Here is an 8,517-nt window from a genome sequence, read left to right as displayed (position 1 = left end):
TCCAAGGTTTCTAGGGTTGCATGTACACCATAGGAGTGTTAGAATGCTCAAAACCCAACACTTCTGCCCTGAGGGGTCGAAGGTCCGGTATGCTGCGAGATGTTTGAGAGACAGAGCTAGAGACTGGTGGGAGGCAGTCCGTGATTTGTTGGGAGGCCCAGCCACCGAGGCTATGACCTGATCGGACTTTGTGACCAGGTTTAGGGCTGAGTTTGCACCAGCTGCGGAGATTCAACAACTAGCCAGGGAGTTTCTTGATATGAGACAGACGACTGAGTCAGTGGCGGAGATTACCGTCAAGTTTAGGGAAAGGGCCTTACTGGTGCCTCAGTACGCGGGTGATGAGGAGATGAGGAAGGCCCGGTAGTACGATATCTTGAGAGCTGATATACGGAAACATGTCAGCTACTCGGAATGACCGACTTTGGAGGACATGATAGCCAGGGCGAGAGAGCGGGAGATTGACATAGAGCACATTCGGAAGAGGAAGGCGGAGGCTGGGCAGGTGACTGGGGTTTCGGGGAAGAAATCAAGGGATCTGACTCTAGGTCGAAGGGCCAACAGGTCTGGAGCCGCTGTGGGAAATACAGAAAGACGCATGAGGGAGTTTGTAGATTAGGATCATCGGGCTGCTATAAGTGCGGAAATCTTGGGCACTTTGGCATGGATTGTACTGCCCCTACCCCCTCCTTACGGACATCAGACCTGATTTGCTTTCATTGTAATCAGAAGGGACATAAAAAGGCAAATTGCCCGAGATTGACATCAGGAGCGCCAGTGGCGGCGCCAGCTCCAGCGACCCTGCGGATCATGGATGGTCGACTCTAGTGGTGAGGAGTCGAGCCTTCCAGCTGACCGCCGAGGAGGCACGTGCCACGCCAGATGTGATGACGGGTATGTTTTCTTCTCCCTAACTCTTATTACATGTCGTTTATGATATTTATGTTCTATGTTTTATGTGTTTTGCTTAGGATCGTTCCATGTGAAGGGTATCCCAGTTCAGGTTTTCTTAGTCTCCGGGCATGTTGGATTATCCTTTAGAGGTCGAGATTGCTGACGATCGATCTGTACAGGCATTCGAGGTTTATAGAGATTATGTTGTGTGGATGTATGACGAGCGTTACCTCATGGATTTGGTTCCCGTACCTTTGCATGGGAACGAGGTTATTATAGGCATGGATTGGTTGAGCCCTAATGGGGCAGTGATCGACTGTGAGCAGCAAATGGTGCGTGTCAGGACCCCAAGTGGGGGAGAGTTGGTGATTTAGGGCGAGAGGCCGCAGCGTGGGCCAACTTTGTGTTCAGCAGCGAGGGATAGGCGCTACCTTCAACAGGGTTGTGCAGGTTATGTCGCCTACGTCATGGATACCCGGGAAGCGGGTAAGGCGACTGTGAGTGATGTTCCAGGTATGAGAGAGTATCCGGATGTGTTCCCGGAGGAGTTTCCTGGGATACCAACAGAGAGATAGGTGGAGTTCAGGATCGACCTAGTCCCTGGTGCGGCTCCGATAGCCAAGCCACCATACCGGTTGGCTCCTCCTGAGATGCAGGAGTTGTCTACACAACTGCAGGAGTTGTTAGATAAAGGATTTATCACGTCGAGCAGTTCGCCTTGGGGAGCCCCGATCCTGTTTGTGAAGAAGAAGGACGGGTCGCATCGGATGTGTATAGACTACCGGGAGCTGAACAAGGTAACGGTGAAGAACCGTTACACACTCCCGAGTATTGATGATCTCTTCGACCAGCTACAGGGTACATCTTGGTTTTCCAAGATTGATTTGCGTTCAGGCTATCACCATATGTGAGCTAGAGAGGAGGATGTAAAGAAGACTGATTTCTGGACTCGCTATGGCCACTATGAGTTCGTGGTGATGCACTTTGGGCTCACCAATGCCCCTGCCACGTTCATGGACCTCATGAATTACGTATGCAGACCGATGTTGGATCGGTCTGTGATCGTCTTTATTGATGACATCTTGGTTTACTCCAAGATACAGGAGCAGCACGAGGAGCACTTGCGAGAGGTGTTGGATACCCTGAGGAGGGAGAGCTTGTACACCAAATTATCTAAGTGTGAGTTTTGGTTATGCGAGGTGCAGTTTCTGGGGCACCTTGTCAACCAGAACAGTATTTTGGGTGACCCGGCCAAAGTGGAGGCCGTGATGAGTTGGGAGGTTCCGAAGTCTCCATATGAGATTCAGAGTTTCCTCGGGTTAGCAGGCTATTACCGAAGATTCATACAGGGTTTCTCCAAGATATCAGTACTCTTGACCTGGCTGGCGAAGAAGGTCATTGTATTTCGTTGGGGGCCTGAGCAGCATGTTGCGTTCGAGACATTGAGGAAGAGGTTGTGCGAGGCACCAATCTTAGCTTTTCCAGAAGGCATGGAGGATTTTGTTGTATACTGTGATGCGTCCATTTTGGGTTTGGGCACAATGTTGATGCATTGAGGGCATGTCATTGCCTACGCCTCGAGGCAGCTGAAGCCTCACGATGTGAACTACCCGACGCACGACCCGGAATTGGGGGCGGTTGTTTTCGCCCTCAAGATTTTGCGACACTACCTCTATGGGGTCCATTGTACCACTTATACAGACCACAAGAGCTTGAGGTACCTCATGGATCAGCTAAATCTGGACATGAGGCAACATCGATGGCTATATGTGGTGAAGGATTACGACAGTGAGATCCTCTACCACTCAGGGAAGGCCAATGTTGTAGCCGATGCACTTAACCGCAAGGCATTCGAAGCCCCGATTAGAGATATATGTATGAGGATGACAGTACTGACTCTGCTTCTGGAGAATTTTCGGGACGCCCATCAGGAGGCTATGAAGGAGGAACACCGGAAGAGTGAGCATATCGTGGGCCAGATTTCCTCCTTCGACTATGATAGCCATGGGCTGTTGACACTTCACCGCAGAGTGTGGGTTCCGTACGCAGGTAGTGTGCGCCAGATCCTGATGGAGGAGGTGCACAATTCCAGATTTTCCATCCATCCTGGGGCGACGAAGATGTACAGAGATCTTCGCCCTAATTACTGGTGGCCCTGAATGAAGCGGGATGTAGCCTGGTACGTTGAGAGGTACCTGACCTACAGGAAGGTCAAGGCCGAGCACCAGAGGCCTCATGGAAAGACGTAACCGTTGGATATCCTTGTGTGGAAATGGGAGGATATTAATATGGATTTCATCACAAAGCTTCCCAGGACCGCACAGGGAGTGGATTCGATTTGGGTCATCGTGGATCGGTTGACCAAGAGTGCCCATTTCATACCAATTCAGGAGAGCATTTCGTCCGAGAAGTTGGCCGACATCTACATCAGATAGGTAGTAGCTCGACACGGAGTGCTAGTTTCCATGATTTCTGACCGAGATGTACGATTTACTTCCAAATTCTGGAAGAAATTTCATGACGAGTTGGGTACTCGTCTGCAATTTAGCATGACTTTTCACCCGCAGACAGATGGTCAGAGTGAGCGGACCATCCAGAATTTGGAGGATATGTTGTGGGCGTGTGTCTTAGACTTCGGTGGTAGGTGAGATACCTACCGTCCTCCCTTCGAGATGTTATATGGGAGGAAGTGCAGAACCCCAATATGTTGGACAGAGGGTCATGGGTAGTACTGAAGTGGTACTCAAGATGAAAGAGAGGATCCAGCAGGTCCGGAGTAGACTACAGACGGCCCAGAGTCGGCAGATGAGTTACGCCGACAGACGACGATCGGACCTGGAGTTTCAGGTTGGAGATATGGTCCTCCTGAAGGTGTTACCTTGGAAATGTGTCATCCGGTTAAGGAAGCGATGCAATTTGGGCCCAGATACATCGGACCGTTCAGGGTTATAGCTCGGGTGGGCAAGGTTGCATATCGGCTGGCTCTGCCAGCTGAGCTTAGTCAGATCCATAACACTTTTCATGTATCCCAGCTGCGGAAATTCTTGGTAGATGACTCCGCAGTGGTGCCCCTAGAGGATATTCAGGTGGACGACAGCCTGGACTACATCGAGCGACCAGTAGCCATCCTCGATAGGAAGAAGAAGGATCTGAGGAACAAGAGGGTAGTGTTGGTGAAGGTCCAGTGGCAGCACCGCAAGGGCTTGGAGTGGACATGGGAGCCGGAGGATGAGATGAGGGAGCACTACCCCGAGCTATTTCCAGGCACAACAGACTTCGAGGAAGAAGTGTAAAATAAGTGGGGGATATTCGTAACACCCGATTCCTGGTATGTATTTTAAATAAAATTTATTCACTTTTATTCGAGAACTCGACGAGTTGGAGGCCCCAAACTCGTCAAGTAGGAATTATTTTGGGACGCGGGTTAAGAAACCTACTCGACGAGTTGAGAGCCCCAACTCGAGGAGTAGGGTTGGCAGAGTGAAACCCTAATTTCAGGGTTTTGCACCCTATTTAAACACATTAATCCCTTAAGGCCGACCTCATTTATAGCCTCCAAGTCCCAAAACCATAGCCACGAAACCATAGAGCCTTGTTTGAGATTGTGAGACCTTTTTGAGAGAAAACTTGTGCTTTTGAAGCTTGTGGAAGGAGAGGAAGCTAGAGGACTCAAGAAGAAGAGAGTAGATCCAGAAACTTCACTTCATTTGCTGCATTTTTGGGTAAGCAAGTATCAAACTTGCTCAATGATTTATTATATCTCTTCATTTAACTTTTATGGGGTTTTTGGTCCAACAATGTTAGCTTTTGAGACTTGGACGTCCCAAGTGATTATTCTTCCAGATCTGGGGTTTATTAGGGGTTTCATGGCATAAAGGTGCAAACTTTATGGCCATGGAAGCCCAATGCAAGCTTTAAGGTGTCATTTTGGCCTTTTAAGCTCCAAAAGGCCATGCATGGAAGGAAAGTTAGCAACTTTACGTAAGATATCAACTTTAGGGGACCAGATCTATGGTTTGGAAGCATTAAACTCGTCTGGAAGTGACTGAATGGATTTAGACTAAGGGGGACTCGACGAGTTGTTCATTCAACTCGGCGAGTTGTGTCGTGGTCCCCAAGCTTTTCTGATTACTAAGAAAACTCGGTGAGTCTAGGAGATGAATCAGCGAGTTTGCTAAGGTTTCATGGGATTCGAAGATTGAAGAACTCGACGAGTTCAAGGAAGGACTCAACGAGTTATAGTGAAATATCCCGATTTTGTTATAAGGAAGAACTCGACGAGTCTGAGGGAGGAGTCGACATGTTAGATCACGATTTCAGGATTTATGGTTCATGGAACTCGATGAGTTGATGGACCAACTCGGCGTGTTGAGTAAACAAGAATGTTGAATTTGACTAGGATGTTGACTTTGACTTGGACTTTGACCAAAGTTAACCCTGAGTAGGGTTATGAGTATGAAAGAGTAATTAAAGGAGATTGTTATGTGTAGAATTGGTTCTATTTGTGAAGTACATCGAGATAATTCAAGGCATTATTATTGATTTGGAACTTATGTGCATGTGGGGTTGCCTTCTGCCAAGCATAAGTGTTCAACAACAATGTTTGGTCTGTGATTATGTTTTCTAATGGGAATCCCAGGTATCAAAACTTGAGTAGTCAGTTGGAAAATTAAGTGGAATGGACTCAGAAATGGTTCGGTATGGGCGGTCTGTCAGCGAGACAGACCATCCCGAGACTTCGAATTTTAGTTTGAGTAGTTGTGGTTAATTCGCAAGGGATTATCGTCGGATGATGAAGGGATTTGTTTATCTGTGGGTTAGAGAGCCTTACGAGGGTTGGTTTCGGTTTCCTTGGAAAGATGATGGTATGATCGGGGATGTGGCCATGTTGCTCAAGTTACCGGGTGTGTAAGGAATGGTAAGGAATGATTTCGAGGACAAAATCTAATTTAGTGGGGGAGAATTGTAACATTCCATTTGAAATTAAATAAATAATAAAACCTAAACCCCAATATGTAAATTATATTTTTATTTTATATTATTGTAGCCAAAAATCAATAATAACTTAGCAGGGTGTTGGTTTCGGGGAGTAAAATGTCAGAATTTGGATTTTGGGGGTTAAAGTGTAATTTCCCGATTGGTTTTTTAAAGAATTTTAAAGGCTGAGGTTTGTTTGGTAAATTATGGATTTAAGTTGAAAAGAATTAATAGGGAGGGGCTGGAAGTGTAATTATGAGTTAAGTCTAAATATGGACGGGCATAAACCCGTCTCCCTCCTCTTAGCCTCCATTTATAAGGATACATAAACCCTAAACCTAATCTCATCCAACAGCCACCACCCTTATATCCCCTACATCCGGCCGCCGCCTCCTTGCCTGAAGAAGCCGGAAACCACCGCAACTATCCTACTGCCAGCAACGACTAGCGTCGTTAGGGGGACCTTTCGAGACCGAAGACGACTGTTAGGGACTGCCGCCACCCTTGCTCCGCCACTTCTCCTTCTCTGTCGCCATCCGCAGCCGTCGCCGCCGCTCGATGACTCTCCTTTCGCTGCTCCGGTCAGCGTCACCACTCCGAGGGAGGATATTGGGTGCGTTTTGGCATGTGTGTCGCGTGTATGGGTGTGCTGGTGTGTGTTTCTTGATCGTGAATCAAAAGAGAAGCCACCACCACCATGAGGCGGTGGCTATCATCTCCAACCACCGCCTGCTACCACAAGGGTAGTTGTGTCATGTGTTTTTTTGAATGTGGGTGTGTGGATGTTTGTGTGTTGCAGTATATGTCGTCGTGCGGGTGTTTGTTTGGCCGGAAAACCAAAAAAACCCACCTCCACTACCGTGAGGTGGTGGCTGCCACCTTCTGTCGTGCACAAGCCGCCATGTTGGGTGGCTGTGTGCATAGATTAATGTATGTTTATCTGTTTTCTACATAATAATGTATTGGGTGCTTGTTGTCAGATTTTGACTCGGAAACGACCACCACCGTCGTGAGGTGGTGGCTGCCGCCGTGGACCACCACCGCCCGAGGGGGTAGTGGGTGGTGCTCGGCTTATTAAACGCTAATTAACCTAAAATCCTCACCCGAAACCTAGTTGTCATGTATTTGGGTTAGAAACCCTAATTTGCGTTTAGAAAACCCTAATTTTAAGAAACTCTAGTTTTGGAGTTGGTTGGACCCGCGTTAAAGCCATTAATTAAATTCTAAATAATACTTAATAATAATGCCCCTACAATTAATTTAATGCAATATTGGGCTTAATGGATTAAGTATTTAATGGGTTAAGTGTTTTTACTTAACTGTAATCGTCATTTTATGTGAACACCCTAATCGTGTTTGGGCTTCGGGTTGGGCCTTTCTTTTGGTATTAGGCGTTTGGGTTCTTGTTGGGCCATTAGAGATCAAGTTTTTGGACTAGGAGAATTGGATGGGCTAAAAGGTAAGGCCCATGTAAGGGGTTTGGGCCTAATTTGGAAAATTGGGCCATAATTGGGCCTTGACTGATTATTTGGTTTTTGGGCCTCTAGAGTTTGATTTTGGGCCTATGTGTTGGACCAAGCTAGGTTAGGGGTAAAATAGTCTTTTTACCTTTTTACCCCAAGTATGGATTTATGGTTATGCATTGGCACCCAATTGTTAATTGGGTGTTGTTTTGATGTTTGACAGTTCGAGAATCTGTCAGCCAGCAGACGGCATTCGTCTGTGTGATTCGACAGTGTGAGGTGAGTCTTCTCACTATATCTATGGGTCGAAGGCTCTAATGTCGGCCCATTACTTGTATGTGGAATTCTAGTTGTCTCTGTGATACTTGCATGAATGACCATGGGGGAGCCCATGGCATTTGGATATAAGACCATGGGGGTGCCCATGGCATTTGCATATAAGACCAGGGGAGGGAACCCATGGCATTCCTGGTAAAGATCATGGGAGGAGCCCATGGCAACTATATGTATGTGGATGATATTCAGTGGATGATACTCTGTCAATGATACTCTGTGCATGATGTTTTGTGGATGATATTTTGTGGTTGTATGCTATGTGGTATTTTGGGGAACTCACTAAGCTTTATGCTTACAGTTTTCTCTTTATGTTTTAGGTACTCTGGTTTTCAGATGGAAGGGCTCGGGATGATTACAGAGCACACACTACATGTTTCCGTTTTCTGTGAATTACTCTGATTTGTCACTGTTTTGTTAAAACTTAATTACTCTGGTTGTTATGGGAAAAACATGTATTAACGATTTATTAATCTAAAAAAATCATGATTTTGGGGTGTTACAATTGCTTTCCTTATTGGGAAACTGACTAAGGATGTTTACATGACTCAACCAGAAGGTTTTTAACATGCTAAATTCCCTAATAAGGTGTGAAAGCTAGATAAGTCTATCTATGGACTTAAACAATCATCTTGTAGTAGTAGGGGGAACCGACCCACTAGTTTATGATGCAGTGTGACGATTGTCTTTGTGACAATTTTCAGTTATGTTTGTATTTGCGTGATGACTCTGTGATTTTTGTTATGATCTTATGTGGTAGTAGTAGGGGGTGAAATAGACTCATTATCCGGTTGAAATAGACAGAAGGGGATTGCAAGCACCCAGATATGCTTGACAGTATCTGGTTGAA

Source organism: Lactuca virosa, chromosome 5 (assembly GCF_052849685.1).
Source record: "Lactuca virosa cultivar CGN04683 chromosome 5, Lactuca_virosa_CGN04683_v6, whole genome shotgun sequence".
Lineage (NCBI taxonomy): Eukaryota > Viridiplantae > Streptophyta > Magnoliopsida > Asterales > Asteraceae > Lactuca > Lactuca virosa.
Note: the sequence above shows the minus strand (reverse complement) of the source record.